Source organism: Mirounga angustirostris, unplaced genomic scaffold (genome assembly GCF_029215605.1).
Source record: "Mirounga angustirostris isolate CCGP_5_RB_7025 unplaced genomic scaffold, mMirAng1.0.hap1 SCAF_10, whole genome shotgun sequence".
In the NCBI taxonomy this organism is placed as follows: domain Eukaryota; kingdom Metazoa; phylum Chordata; class Mammalia; order Carnivora; family Phocidae; genus Mirounga; species Mirounga angustirostris.
Genome location: NW_026991718.1, coordinates 136641406 through 136657137, shown reverse-complemented (window position 1 = coordinate 136657137; position 15732 = coordinate 136641406). Strand labels below are relative to the sequence as shown.

The 15732-nt window shown below is 59.3% G+C and overlaps 1 protein-coding gene across 1 annotated transcript in view; it reads right to left on the bottom strand.

Annotated features, from left to right (window-relative positions):
* The window catches only part of CDH4 (cadherin 4), a 528918-nt gene that overhangs the window by 145624 nt on the left and 367562 nt on the right, over positions 1-15732 (bottom strand). The gene's annotated exons all lie outside the window — the stretch shown is intronic.

Sequence of the window (15732 nt, the reverse complement as noted above, 5' to 3'; positions counted from 1 at the left end):
AAATAATGATTAACTGATTTTTCAACCTTCAGGTATTGTGTTTTATCCCTCCCGTCCCAGGAATTAGCTACTGGCCTTTGCGGAAGGACATAAAACAGCAAAGGGTGCGCTGTTCTCCTGTCTAACCCGCGGCTGGCCGCTCTCCGTCTGCGCACACCCACCTCCCGGTCTGTATCCTTGGGTCTGTGAGTGACGCCGTGGGGGTGCCCGCCTGAGAACGACCCACTCGGCCGTCCCCCCACTCAGCCCCTGCAAACCTCGTGCCACCAGCTCACTTGAAAGGCCCCACGGATCTGTTTCCACCCCAAGAGGGCCAAGTGCAGGGAAGGAGCCGGGGAAGGCGGTGTTCTGACTGGGGCTTGAATCTGCTGTGTTCTCTGGTGCATTTTACCACTCAGGGACCCAACCTGACCCCTGCGGACTCGGTCAGGGTGGGCTGGTGGGACCGGGGGCAGCCAGGGCCTTCAGCGGCGGGGACACGGGGTGGTGGAGGCAGCCAGTTTCCTGAGGCCGTGGCGCGTAGCTTTGCTCCCCGCACAGGAATTTGGCATCGCGTCTCCAGCCCCTCCCCGTGACTCCGTCATCCTGCCACCCATAATTCCTGGGCTGGGAAGGACACCTCGGGAGCCGCGCGTTCACCGGGACCACATCAGTGCACTTGCAGCTGTTGCCAACGCCACGCTAAATGAGGGGGTGCCAACAGCTGGTGTCACATTCCGCTGATAGAAACGATGGGTCAAGTTACCTAGTATTTATAAAAGTGTGGGTATCTCAGCAATTACGGTGGGAGGATTGCTTTTTTAAGCAATTTCACTGTCACAGCCTCCATGATTTAATTACTATTTATTCCAGAAACTAAAAAAAGCACTTTGCTGTTCCATTTGATAAAGTGTTTTCCCCCTGTGTTCACCTTTTATTGTTGCTTGCCTTGAAATAATAAATGATGTGTATGTTCCCATATCTCGCATACTTCACTGCAGACGTCTCCCCGTTACCTCCCACTCATGGGTTTGGTGTAAAAATGTTTTCAAATGTGACGATGCCAGGAATTTCTGCCCCGTCTGGCCCGAGAGGGTGGGAGTCGCCCCCCCGGGTGCACAGACCCGGTCCTTCCTTGGATGCTGAGCACAACCGGGGCTTGGGCGGGTTGTGGCTCTGTGGAAATCCGTCCCCTGATGACGACGAGGGAATAATCGCATTTCCTTTCAATTGACAAGAAAATCCCACACTGTTCTCATAGTATCACTCGCCCTGACGGTGAGCAAATTAAAATCAACAACCAACAGCGCATCAGTCATTCCTGACACCCAATTGTCACGGACAAAGATAAACATGACGGTTCTATGAATGTTGGGAGAGGAGCCCAAAATACATAAATAAGCTCCTTTGTTGTCTACATGCGAATTTCTAGTAACACTAACAGCCTTGGACAGCGGCGGGAGGGCTTGCATTTCGTCAAGATTAAATGTCGACACCGTTGTATTTAAAACAAAGTCGCAGAGTTTGGGTGACGTCGAGGGAAGCAAAGGTGTGGACCCAGTGGGAAATTCGGAGCCTTGGGTACCGGGACCCTTCAGACGACGCAGGTCCCCAGGGGCGGGGAGACACCAAAGAGGTGGCCATCAGGAGGGCTGGGATGTGCAACCTGCAGCAGTCAAGCCCATGGCATAAAACCAGCGCTTCCCCACGGGGGTGTTCACAAGATCTTCGGGGGCTTTAAAGTCGACGTCTTTCCAGCCTGTCTGACAGGGACTGGCCAGTTTCGCCAGAGCAGAGCCGTGGGTCTTGGGGAGGCCGCCTCTTCCCCTGGGGACCCTTATGGGCACATGGAAGAGCCTGGCTGCAGCCACCGGTCACCTGGCTTGTTCTCGGGAAGGGGTTGCCCCAACTAACATGGTGCTCATGGGGGAAGGGGCACAGATGGGCACGGGGCCCTGCAGCCTGGACCCCCTGCCACTCTGGCATGCAGGCCTGGGCACCGCATGGGGCTTCCCCTGCAGATCTCAGAGTTCTGGAAAGCCAGCTCCACGTGGCCCAGAACACCTCCTTCTCCTGTCCACCCTTAGGGCCAGGGTGCCGCTGCTGGGCCCGCGCGCCCTCGAGCTCCTCTAGACTGGCTTGGGACAGCACTCAGGGCAGCCAAGCTTTGGGACTAAGGTCTGTGTGATGGTGGGTGTGGTCAGGAGCCTGTGGGTTTCTGGCAGGGTCGGCCTCGCTCAGTGGGAAGCAGCTGGACCCCAGGGCTACACCAGCCCCACTCACTGGCCCTCACAGTGCACCACCCATCCCATTCTGTCTGGAATTCTCTCTGTTCCTTGCCCGTGTCCGCCTGGACTGCCAAGCATGTGAGGGCAGGGCCGCTGTCCTGGCTTCCCGCCGTGTCCCGGGGCTGAGGACCGTGCTGGCATGAAAGGAGGCGAGGCCTCCCCACAATGCACCCCTGCTCCCCCACCCCCACCGGCACCCCGGCCATGACGGGATGGCCGGTGTCGGCCCAGAAATGCCACACGCCACAGCGAGGGCACCCTCTCCCTCAGCCCTGGGGAGAATGGCGGGGTCTGCAGGAACCACGGGGAGGCGGGAAGACACCTCTGGTCCAGCTGAATGTAGACGGTCCCCGCGGGAAAGAGCCCCCAAGGCTGCTGCCACTAGCATCCCAGGCCGTGAGGGTGAGCAGCCCAATATTAACATGTTCAGTCAATACTTTCCTCCACGTATTTGTTTTTGATCTCATCTCTCCCTTAGTTTTCAGAAAAAAAATTAAAGTCCCATGAGATTCTAGAAGAAACGTTTCCCTTGATGTTGCAGATGAAACCAGCAAATTCGGAAAAGCTCCTGCTCCGATTAGATTCAGGTTGTGCATCTATCTTGCCTCGACCTGGGGCTCTCCGGGAGCTGGCCCGCCTCCCAGGCGCTGGTGCTCCGCTAGGCACAGCTGGTGGGTGGCGTCCCTGTTCTGCGGATGAGGAAACGGAGTCCCAGAGACCCTGCACCTTCTTGGAGGTGGCAAGAGCCGGAGGCACGGTGCTGCAGGCTCCCCAACACCACGCTGAGCTGGCAGGGGGACGCGCTCTCTTTTTTTTTTTACGATTTTATTTATTTATTTTAGAGAAAGAAAGAGAGCACGTGTGGGAGGGGCAGAGGGAGAGGAAGAGAATCCCAAGCAGACTCCATGCTGAGGGTGGAGCCCAATGCAGGGCTCGATCCCAGGACCCTGTGATCATGACCTGAGCAGAAACCATGAGTCGGATGCTCAACCGACTGCGCCACCCAGATGCCCCCAGGGCGACTCTCCTTTGACCGGCTCTGGGCGCACCTCGGTCCTCGAGAGGGAACTTTGTGCCGGTGTTTGGGGAAACAGGTCGTGGGCGGCACCTGCAGCTGGTCACTGAGGCTGCAGCGCCCCAGGCCCCCGGTGAGTCGGGCAGGCTGTCAGCAGCCCCAGCCCCTCCGGGACGCTGGCCCCAGCACCACCCGTGGGGGGGAAGTCACTTTGTGGGGGAAGGCACCCCCCGCCCCGGGGCTCCGCCGAAGGAGGCCTGCGTGGGAGCTGCCTCCGTGCCCTGGGGCCACGACGCGGGATCGAAGCGCTCCTGCTGCACGCGGCTCTCTGCGGCTTGCTAATTACTTCCATTAGTTTTAAACACGCTTGACAAGAGACGGGAGTCCTGAGAGACATGAGATCCAATCATCTAAGTACACACGGCCACGGCCCCGCTGCCTCTGTTCCTCGGCAGTGGCGGCTGCACAGCCAGCGCTGGGGAGGCCGGGAGCGGGGCCTGTGGCAGGACCCGTGCCCTCTGCCCGCCCGAGGACCGGCCCCGGGCCGGTGGGGAGGCGAGCTCCTGGCCGCGCCCGGTCCGGCAAACACCGCTGATGGCCGATGCCACCGCCCCGTCCTGGCCCGCGTGTGCCGTGGGGTGGGAGTGCGCTGCAGCCATGCCCACGCCGGCCCGGGCCCCTCCGGGGTACGGCCTGAACCCAGCTCTGTGCTTGACAAGCAGTGGCCTCTCCGAGCATCTGTCTCTGTCCCTGCGGTGGCCAGGACGAGCCTTGCCCGGCGCGGGACAGACGGGTAAACGCCTGCTTGTCTGACACTGTGGACAGGATGCACGTTACCCTTTAGAGCCTGAGGAGGAGATAGGCCCAGGGGAGCGACGGCTCTCGGCCACGGTCACACAGGGTCGTTCATTCCACAAACAGCGCAAACACGGCGCCTGCCTCAGCAGCTCTAAAGGCTACTCAGGACGCACCAGGGAAACACGAGCGCCCGCCCTGGCTGGACACCGGGGAAGGCCGAGCACCCCAACATGCAAGGATTTCAGGATTTCACTTCTGCAGCCGACTCCCGGCTCCCCTGCCCCTCGCCAGGAGGTCCGTACAGCCAAGCGGAGTCTGATCGGCATTCCAGGCTGGTCGCCCTCCGGCAGGGACGCTGCTGCTGGTCCAGATAAGGGGCAGGGGCGCACCTGCCCAGCCATCTGTCACGGACGCGGTCTCCTCTGCGCTGTGTACGTGTTAGTCTCCACCATCCGGGCATCCTGACTGACACCCACTCAGGGGGCCTATTTAAGCGGTTGGGCTTTCTGTGGCCTCCCCTGCTCCAGTGTGGCCCCCTGTCTGCTACGTCTCCCAGGACCCACATGGATTCTGCTCCCCCATGAGGGGCCCCTGCCCTCCGCACACGCAGAGCCCACCCAGGTGGGAGCCTCACTCACTCCCATTTACAGACAGGATTCGCTCATGGAGATGTGACAGTCAGCAAAAGCCAAACACAGTCACTGCCAGGGAGGGGTTGGAGTGTGGGGCGGAAATTAACCAAGTCGTTACATCAGAAAGGCAAGGCTCCCAAGGGAGGCACGCCAGTGGAGAAGGAGCCAGGTTCTGGGAGAGCCTGACTCAGACTTGGCAGGGCAGGGAGGAGTGCTTCCTCTAAGACCCGAGGGATGAGAGCGCCCCCGTGAGGCTTGGGCAGGCCACACGGACAGCATGTGCAAAGGTCCTGTGGCAGAGGCATTTCAGGGTCTCAAGGACCTGAGAACTAGCGTGACTGCAGCAGGGCCTGCTGCTGGTGGCCAGAAGGTAAACAAGCAGGCAGAGGCCGGCCACACACTCCGAGGGACAGGCTGAGGGAGGGGCCTCTCCGAGTCTGCTGACCTGGACACCCACCCTTGGTAATCCAGGTAATCCCCACCTGCCTGGAGCTCTCCCTTGGGGGGCGGGGGGAAGGGCCACCTGGCACTCAGCAGCCTCTGGAACTGAGGGAGGGTCCTGAGTGGATAGGATGCCACTTTTTGGGGCCAACGTTAAGAGAGGGTCACGACCTTTTCTGGCCATAGGAACAGCCCAGTGAGCGGAGTTGGGAGCCCACCCTTGCGACTTCAGAGGCATGTCCTCAAAATCTAGCTACAAAGTGGCTCACAGGACCCTGAGCAGAAGGCTCCACAACCCCCCACAGACCCGTCTGCTGGGGACACAGAACTTCAAGGACCAGGAACAGAAGGAACAGAAGGAGCGAAGGAAGAGGAACAGGTCAAGGGATGTGGGCGAGGGTCCCTCCAGCAGGGACACACGAGCTGGGGGCCTGGGCAGGGGCGTGTCCAGGGCATTGGGAGACAAGGTCATCCCCAGGAACCTTAGGATCCACCCACGCTGGTCCTGGCGCCCCCGCGGGGCCTCTCACGGGTCATCCATCCAGCTTGGCTGCAGGCCCTGACGGCATCTCCCTAAATGCCCTGCTGCCTATGCGGCCACCTGGTGACCGTCCCCACTGCCCATGCCCACGGGAGAGGTGTTGCCAGCAGTCGGAAGGCAGACGGGTGGTGGCTGGGGGAGGAGGACGGGAGCGGCCGCTGACGGGAATGGGGTAAGACGTTTGGGAACCACATAGAAGTGACTGCTTAAGATCGTGAACGTACTGAATGCCACTGAACTGTTCACTCTGAAATGGGGAAATTTACGGCATGTGAATTCTTTGTCCCTAAAAACCAGTTTCTGGGGCTCCCTGAGTCCCCAGTTCCTGGCTGAAGGACTGACAGGGAAGGGATCTCCCTCCCCCCAGAGGCCTCAGGACCAGCCCTCGCCCCCCGCCCTCTCCCTCCCTGGGCCCGTCTCTCACCTTCCCTGTCCCACGCCACAGACCAGAGTGCTCATGGTGGGGGACGGGGACAGATGCGCTGACATCGCGGAGAAAGGTGCATGATCCCATGGGCGCGTACAAGGTGCAGAAACCTGGGGTCCTAAGTGAGGGGCAGGGAGGGCACGCAGGTGTTCAGGGACGCTTCATGAAGTGGCCACATCCGAGCTCGAATTCTAGAAGCTATGGCACAGTTGCCTAAGATCTGAGGGAGCCGCGTGTGTCTGTGCGGGAGCCCTGCATGGCTCCCAGGAGTTTCCAGCATTTCCCAGGAGTGTCCCAAACCCACAGAATGCCAGGACGGGAAGGCACCATGAAAATGAACTGCGCCAGCCCCCCGCTGCATTGAGAAGTGAACCGATCTCGTTGGAAGACAACTAATTACGTTCTGGAATGCATCCCTTTATTTGAGTAATTCCACGAGCCCTTACTGACCCCCCACAACACGCCATCCTTCTCCCTACGGGCCCCGGGCACTTTTACTATTTCGTGAATTGATGCCCCAAATGCAAAGCATGCAGCAAGCCTGACGCTGTTACGTTTTTCTTAGAATTTCGTGCATTCATAAAATTTGTAGCTGGTGCGAATCTCACGTGTGAAAACTGTCTTTTCCAAGTGCAGGGATCTGTGGCTCAGGGTCCGGGCTCTGACTGGTCCTGAAATCTGAAGATCGTGACGGTTTGATGCTCACTGTATGTGGTTGCTTTCGTTTTTCCAGGATGGAGCCAAAATCTTGCTTAAAAACGCATCCCCTCCTCTGCCCTGGCCTTGCTGGCTCATCGCTGGCTCTCAGCAGACGCGTGCAGCCCTGCTCATCCTCGGCATATGCAGGAGATGGTCGCCCATGAAAGGAAACACGGCAGCCCCCTCCCCGAGAGGCTCGACGTTTAACCCTTTACCCCCATCACGTTTAATTGCTCGCTGGGTGAGAAGAGTGAGGCGGGTGCTGGTGTGCTGGGACCGGTGGGGGGGGGGGCGCGGACCCGCTTCCTCACCGGCAGCAGCAGGCCTGACATTTACAGGGGCGGAGGCTGTGTCTCCTACTGGAAATTGCGTTGTGGTTATGAAACATGCCCTTTTAGTATTTTTCTTGTTAGGTGAACTGAGAAAGATCAAATGAGCCAGAGGTGAGCTTGTAGCTGGGACTGTGCTGAGGCTAAGTTCACCCAACAGAGTCTGCCTGCCTTCCTTCCTTCCTTCCTCCCCACTTCCCCATCCCTCCCTCCCTCCTTCCCTCCCTCCCTCCCTCCCTTCACTCTTCCTTCCCTCCTTCCTTCCTTCCTTCTTCCCCCCTTCCCCTTCCCTTCCTCCTTTCCTCCCTTCCTTCCTTCCCTCCTTCCTTCCTTCCTCCCCCTTTCCCCGTCCCTCCCTTCCTCCCTCTATCCCTCCCTTTGTTCCTTGCTTCCTTCCTGCCTCCCCCTTCCCCATCCCTCCCTCTCTCCTCCTTCCTTCCTTCCCTCCCTCCCTCTTTCTTTCCTTCCTTCTTTCTTTCCTCCCACCTCCCTCTCTTCCTTCCTTCAGACCATCCCTCCCTCGCTCCCTCCCTCCATCCTACACTCACTGCACCTCCATGGTCCAGGCACCATCCAGGTGCTGGGGAGCTGGAGGGGTTGGGGCAGCCCTGGGCAGCAGGAACTTGGAGTGAAGATCAAGGTTGGAAAGGAGGTCATGGGCAGGGGCCCTGGGGAGGGCCACGCTGTGCCAAGTGCCCCGAAGGGTGACTCTTTTCCCACTGATTCTCCAGAGTAAGGCCCCTCTGCAGGGACCCATGCCTCAGGGACGTGAGCCCGAGGCTGTAGCTAAAGTCTCAGCGAGGACAGCCAAGTGGCCACCGCGGGCCCCACTCGGACGGCTTTCAGCACTTCTTCCAATTTAAAGCCCTGCCCCCTGGGTGCTGTGGACAGGACAGTGGGACAGGACAGCGGCTGGATGCCCAAGGCTGCTCTCACCCCCGCCCCCCCCACCCCCTGCCCTGCCCTCTGACGGCGGATCTCCTCCCTGTTGGCCGAATGCTCCAAGCACCAAGCCTTGCCTGGAACACCCTTCACCACTGTGTGCACCTTCTCCGAGGAGCCTTCCAGCATTCATCTCAACTGCTGACCCCTCTCTCTTGGAGCTTATTCACTCCTGGGGCTTCCCGGGGGCAGGGGCAGGGCGATGAGCGGCAGTCTGCCCCTTCATCCTGGACATCTTTAGAGTTTGCGGGGCCAGGTGCTAATAAAAAGCAGACCGCGGTTTGGTGGGTTTTATTAACGTGGGCCGGGCATGCTGGCGGTGCTCGAGCAGGACACTCTCAGGAGGGGCTGGCTCGCAGGCCTCAGGTCTTCTGCTCCAAAGGCCCAGGCACCTCCCGCAAACCTCGGGCAACTGGGCCCCCGGTGTGTCCTTCCAGGCTGTTCTCTGGCCTGTGTGTTTAAGCACAGACATGCGGCTATGCGCGCCTCTTTTTCCACGCGGTCTCCCGATGGACCTCTGCCCACGGGCACAGCAGACCAGCATTCCTGTTTGTGGGGTGCAGAGAAGGCAGGGCCATGGGAACTGCGCAGTCAGCACTGACGACTTGGGAAGGGGCTGCCCCACCAGGCTGGGGCCCCGGGAGCAGTTGGCCTGAGCGGGGCCACCCGCAGACATGCCCGGACCTTGCGAAGGTCCCTCTGGGGCCAGGACGGAGCGCGGGGACTCGTGGCTGGTTGCATCTTCCTCTGCTGCCATTCTGCTCAGTGCATGTTCCCAAAGCAGCCATATGTTTACAAACCTTGGAAAAGTGTCATTTCCAGCAGCGTGCGGGTGAACCTGCTGACCCTCTCCAGAGAAGGACGCCTCGTGCCAACCCCACACTGTGCAAGTGAGGAAGGGGGGTAGACAGGCCCCCCGTGCAGACAGCTAGCGCACATCACCCAGGAGGATGCGCCCTGGATGTGGACGCGGGAGCTAGGTGTTCATGCGCCAGATCGTGCTCCTGGTGCTGCAGATGTCCTAGTGCTGGGGGTCCGAGGCTGCCCTCCGCGAGGACCAGGACAGCCCGCCCCGTGGACAATATGTCCACAAGATGAACATCGTCAGGATTTCAACTGGGCCTTTTAAACTTTAAATTGATGTGCTTTCAAACCAAAGAAGACCCTTCCTCCCTGGCCTGAAGGTGCCCTGGCCCTTTGGCCATTAGAGTTCCCAGCTCCCGCCTGGCTCACACATGTTGTCCCGTTGGAACTGCCCCACGGCTGGCTCTGTTTGTAAGGTTCTGACAGGAACCAGAGCCTCCTCTGCGAACCTCAGACCACAGACACAGGCCCCTCTCCTCCTGTCCCTCGCCTCCACACCGGCAGGGGCGGCGACACACGGCTGAGCTAATTCATTTTAAATTGGTTCAGTGCGTTCTTCATGTCTGAGCATGAATAATATCACCCAAGTTTGTTCTGTGCAGAGTGTGCACGCGCTTCTGCCTCCCAGCAGCGCCTAACCGTCTCCAACGTCCTAGGAGAGAGCGGGGTGCACACTCTCAGGGGTCCTGTGTGGTGCAAGCATCTCCACCATCGGCCACGCAGGCCACCCGGCTTGTCCCCCTGCTCACGGTCCACGGCTCAGCCACCCAGGCCTTTTTCTCCCCGACGTATGTTAGCTTACCTCCACGCTGTGCACGGGGATGCTCTCTCCTGCCCGGCGCCGGCCACCCTTCCAGCCCCCGTCCCTGTAGCTTGTTGGCCGCTGTCCTTTATGTCCCCAAGGCTGCCGCCCTGCTTGCTTCATCGTGGCTCCAGCCACTGCCGCCAGTCCGCAAGCTTGAGCCTCCCCGCGACCTCCAGCACCTACCCCCAAGGTCGCCCGGCACCCGGTGGGTGCCTGGGAGAAATGCACACGTTCTGTTTCCCTTAGCTTCATACATGAGTATTCAGTGAACTGAGGAGCCATGAGATGACTCGGGGGAAACTCAGATGCAGATCACTACGTGGACGAAGCCCATTGAACAGGCCACACGCTGCGGGACCCCAACGCTACGGCATTCTGGAAGAGGCACAGCTCAGGGGACAGCAGAAGAGGCCAGTGCTTGCCAGGGGCTTGGGGTGGGGGGCGGGAAGGACTCCCAGGGCAGAGAAAATACTCTGTGTGATGCTGTACGGTGGGTTCATGTCACTATGCATTTGTCCAAACCCATGGAAAATGCAACATCAGGAGTGATTCTAATACAAACTATGGGCTTCAGTTAATAATCATCCATCAGCACGGTCTCATAGGCTGTAACAACATCCCACACTAACGCAAGGTGTGAATGGTGGGGGGAACCATGCAGGGGAGGGCGGTGTATGGGAACTCCCTGCACTTCCTGCTCTCTTTTCCCATAAACCTAAAATTGCCTTAAAAAAAAAGTCTATTAAAAATGGATATTCACTATCCATTAGACATTCCTTCTCCAGAGAAAACCCAGTCTCAAAAATGTTAAAAATCCCATTTGAAAGCAAAACATTGAAACCTCTCTCGTGTCATTTCATTTATGGCAGGGAGCATAAAACCTGCTTCTCCCTCCAGGTTTCTTCCTAATCAATCGAACGCCACGTTCGAACCATCACTGACTTCATTTCTCCGAGGACAGTCTTCCTGTCCGAGAAACATCAGCCGAGGTGGCAACAAATCTGTGCCCTCCTCTGAGTGACCCGGTCCTCCGGCACACCCCCAAGCCCCACTATTGCCTCGATAGACTCTTGGCGACCTTACTTAATATTTATAGTGCTGCGTGGAATCTGGAGGCCCCGCCGGGAGGAGCGGCGTCTTGGTGACTCCAGCGGCATGCGTGTGTGGACCCCGCCTGGGACCTGGGGCGTGAGACGAGTCCGGGACTGGTCCTGGGCTCCCACTCAGAGCGAGAGTTCTCTAGGTTCTGGTACTAATTAACAGTCCTTTGTTGGAGAAAACAAAGGCGCGGGTGCGTTGGAGATGCGGACACGGAGAGGTGGGGAAAGATTCAGGATCCAAGGAGGGCTGTTTATGGCACAATTCTTTCCCGAGCGGCAGTCAAAACCGCCGTCTGAGCTCCTCATTAGTAAAGCCCAGAGATGCCCCATCAGAACGGAGCGTGGAGACTCTTAATTGGGTGACATCTCCAGTGAAACTCGCCCTTCCACACCTGCAGGGGCTCGGGCAGGACCTGATGGAAGCAATCCAGCCAGGCTGGGGGCGCGACAGGGCCCCGTTAAAACACGCCACAAGCCGCCGCTGGAGGATGCCGTCCTTCATGGTCTTGACTGCTGGTCGTTCCCACGCTAGAAAGGAGGGCTGGGGAGGGACGTGCTTCCCAGCGAGAGGCCAGGGCACGGGTTCCGCCCAGGGGCCCTGGACGGAGGGAGGGAGGGCCATTTGGTGCAAATCTCCACGTGTGGGGATGTGGGAGTCATCCTAACAGCCACAGATGTTGGGAGTGTGGTCCAGGATACGGGGTTCCTTGAGAATCCTTGGGGGGCAGGCATCCCCGTCTGGACCCCTGCCTTCTCATCCAAGGTTCTGGGAGTCCATCTGATTCTTTGGAGAAATAGGGGTGATTTTTTGGCTATTAAGAAAAGAAGGCTATGTTTTTATTGAATATCTGAAACTAACATTTCATGAACTATTGTGAACGAACATTTTGTGAATTTTTTTCTTCCTTTCATTCATTCAGTCTTGACCCGCTTGTCCACTCAGGTGTCCTGCCAGGCACCAGGAGCACATTCCCTTGCTGAACCCCCACAAACCCTGTGATTTCTGTTTTCTAAAAGAGCAAGCTGAAGAAACAGAGAGTTTCACTGACCCCCTGAAGTCCCCAGCCAGCGAGTGGCAGAGCTGGTGTGGACGGGGGCTCCTGGCTTTGCTGCTTCCTGACCCCCAGGCCCCCTTCCCTCTGTTCCAGAGCTGACCGTGGTCATCCCTGAGCGACAGAACCAGGAGGAGGAAGGGCTACCTGGTTTCCCAGGATATGGGATATTCTATCCTACCTCTCTTCCACTGTTTCGCTATGATGAGCTTCACGTGTGAAAACCACACACAGGTGTCCATTCACAGACAGACAATGGACGGCTCGCCCCTCCCACCCTGTGATGGATGGCTCGCTCCCCACAACGGACGGCTCGCCCCCAGCAACAGACGGCCCGCCCCTGATGCTGAACGGCTCGCCCCCTGATGCTGGACGGCTCGCCCCCTGACGATGGACAGCTTGCCCCCCATGATGGATGGCTTGCCCCTGATGATGGACGGCTTGCCCCCTACTATGGACGGCTCGCCCCCCGACAACGGATGGCTGCCCCCCCCGCCCTGCAATGGATGGCTGGCCCCTGATGCTGGACTGTTCGCCCCCTCCCCTGGAAGACAGACGGCTCGCCCCCGCCAAGATGGATGGCTCACCCCCGATGATGAATGGTTCGCCCCCCCGAAGACAGACAGCTCACCCCCCCATGATGGACGGCTGGCCCGGATGCTGGACGGTTTGCTCCCACCCCTGGAAGACAGTCGGCTCGCCACCCCCAACAATGGACGGCCGGCCTGGATGCTGGACGGTTTGCTCCCCCCAGCCCGAAGACAGACGGCTCACACCCCCACGATGGACGGCCGGCCCGGATGCTGGGATTGGGCCGCCGGGCCCCACACATGCCGGTGGCTGTGGGAACGAGTGGGTCTCCTGTTTCACAAGCGCCCCTTGGGCAGGGCCTGGGCTGGGCTCCTGTCACACGCGAATGCCGCCCATGGGAGGGGAGCTGGAGGAAGATGCTGGAGCCAACAGCCAGGGCTCAGGGGAGCCGGGCCTGGGGTGCCCTTCCCAGCCCAGCAAACAGGACCAGCTGTTTTTAGAGCCACAGCCTCCCTCTCATCAGCGTCTTCAGGTCAGGACTGAGCTAATGAAATCGTTTGTAATTAAGGCCCAGGTAGAGAGATGGCTCCCTTTCTGTCCCCAGAGGCCACGTCCCCTTCCCCCCGCCCGCCACGTCCGCTGTGCAGGGGTGGGGCGCGCAATTCCCGCGGGCCTCCAGACCTGCTTATGATTTTACTCCGTTTCGGGCTGTTTTTTAGAAGCATCCCTGCTCTGGCTGACTCACCCATTCTCAACTTCTTCTCACAGCTCCCACCGAGCTGTTCCAGACACCGGAGGAGGTCGTGGTATTTGAGGCCCTGGGAAGGCTTGGGACGGTGCCCCCGCTGACCCGCCAAGAGGGGCTGGAATCCAGAGGGAGCCCCGGCTCTGAGTGTGGGATCGGGGTCCTGCCTCCTCCCTGCCCTGGACCCTGAGAAGGCCTGTGGCCACCACGGCCCCATGTGGGCTCAGCATCCGGCAGAAGAAGGAGCAGATCCACGGGATGTGTCTGTCCGTCTGCCATGTCCTTCCGTCTGCCGTGTCCCTCCACGTACTCACTGGTCTGGCTCGCCCTCCCATGCTGCCTCCCTGGGGAGCCTCTGTTCTCCAAAGTGGGGAGACAAGGTGGGCAAAGCCAACGCCCCGTTATCATGGTGCTGCCGTTCTAGTTGGGAGGGACAGAAAATGGGGATGCCGTGGGACGGCTTTGGGGGCTTCCAGAGTTCCGGGGAGGAATAAGGCAGACAGGGCGGGGGTGGGGGTGGCGGCAGGGACGGTCAGGAAGGCAGACTCCTGGCTGTGAGCAAAGGGGACGGGGCAGGGGACACACGCACACACATGCACACCTGGGAGCAGTGTGTTCACACGCGCATATGCTCTCCAGCAGCCCTGGGCGGCCTGCGCACACAGGGCCCCTCCTGAGCAGGGGTCTGCAGGGGCAGAGGGTACAGACGGGAACACTAACTCATCCGCACCCCAAAGGTGCTAGAGAACGTCTTCTTCTGGGCCTCCACACCACCGAACCAGCAACCGTGTGAGTTAAAAACACGCACATAATCAAAACACTCTGTACCCTTTGCCCTGGACTGAAGATGGACATACGAGGAGGGACATTTAGAAGCACGAGGCTGGACATGGAACCCTCCAGGTTCAGGCTACCAAAGTGGATGATGTGGACCACACACAGCCCCCGTGGCGTGGGAGAAGCCCACTTGCTGTTGTGCTGGGAGGGACGCCGGATGTCCGCGTTGGGGCCGACTGTGGGGTGCAGGTGGGCAAGCGCCTCCGGATTTCGCAGGAGGGCGTGGGCACCCCGGGACCTGGAAGCCTGAGGACTTCTCCCCATGGCTCTGAGCTCACAAACTCTGAAGGCTTCGGGGTTCTCATGGGAGCACTGACCGGAGTCTGGGCAGGACGTGAAGGTCTGAGCTCTGTGGCTACAACGGTGGTGCCCCCCAGCCCCTGGCCAACCACCAGCGTCCCCGAGCGAGGGTGCACACACTTGTCACGCTGGCATGGGGACGTTTTCTGTGGGCGCGGGGGACGGCTGGATACGGCGCAGCGTCGGGACCGTTAGAGCTCCGGGCCCACCCTCCCGGCGCCGGGGGCCCCACTCGCCCAGCACATCCCCAGCTTCGGTTTGCTGGGCTGAACGTAAACATGACCCTGAACTTGACCAGCCTGCTCCCGCTATAAATACGCCTGGGCCGCCTGGAATCCAGAGGGAGCCGTTTTTCTAAAGTAAATAAAAAGGAACTCGGGAAAGACAAACACACGTCTCCTTCTCTCAATCACGCTGACGACCCGGACTTCTGCCTCTGGGTCTCTCTTCATCAGACCTGGGGGTCACACTGACTTTGAGATATCTGGGAACCCCCCTTGAGACGAGCAGACCCTCGGGGGGGGGCCGTAAACCGAGCGTGGAAGCATCTGGTGTCTGCCCTCAAGGCCCCTGCTTTCCACGGGGTCTGGGCTGGCCTTGGGCAAAGTGCAGACACACTCTCAGGAGCCTCACGGGGCAGGGGAGGGAGCCGATGCTGTTCAACGGGCACGCAGATACATTTAAAATGGTAGCCTCTTGAGGGCTCCATGGTGCAAGGTGCTAGGAGAGCCCCAAGAGGGGCCCGAGGACGGGTCCCCATAGAGGAAGAGCCTGGATGAGAGCAGGAGCTGGTCCAACCTCACTGGGACAAGGAGGACAGTGCCCTAGAGGCCCAGGGTCCACCTTGTGCTGGGACCACCTGGGGCTCCACAAGGCCATGGGGGCATCACGAAGATGTTCTTCAGAAAAAATGGGGCCACAGATGGTGCCCTCTGAGCTCCTTCCAGGAGGGGCCTCTGACCACACTGTGGGCTCTGTGAGTGACTGGGGTTTGGGGACACATTTCCTGGACTCATGACTAGAAATGCTTAGTGGTGAGGGGTGAATTCTCCCCCAACATGGAAAGAAAAAACATGATTCCTCTTTTTAATGGTCTTTGGGCAGCAGAAAGCCCACCCCAGGGAAGCGAAGGCCTCGTGCATCTGTTGGGTGGGTCCTGAGCCAAATCCTGTTTCTAGAGAGCCGGAAGGAAGTGGTCACACATTCCTTTTTTTTTTTTTCTTTCTAAATTTTTCTTTAATGTGATCTCTACCCTCAATGTGGGGCTGGAACTCACCACCCCGAGATCAAGAGTCGCATGTTCTACAGACTGAGCCAGCCGGGCACCCCGGCCATGCATTCTTTATGCGTCACATCATTGTCGAAGGAACGTCCGAGGAACAGGGGTCCAAGCTGGCGGGGGCGGGG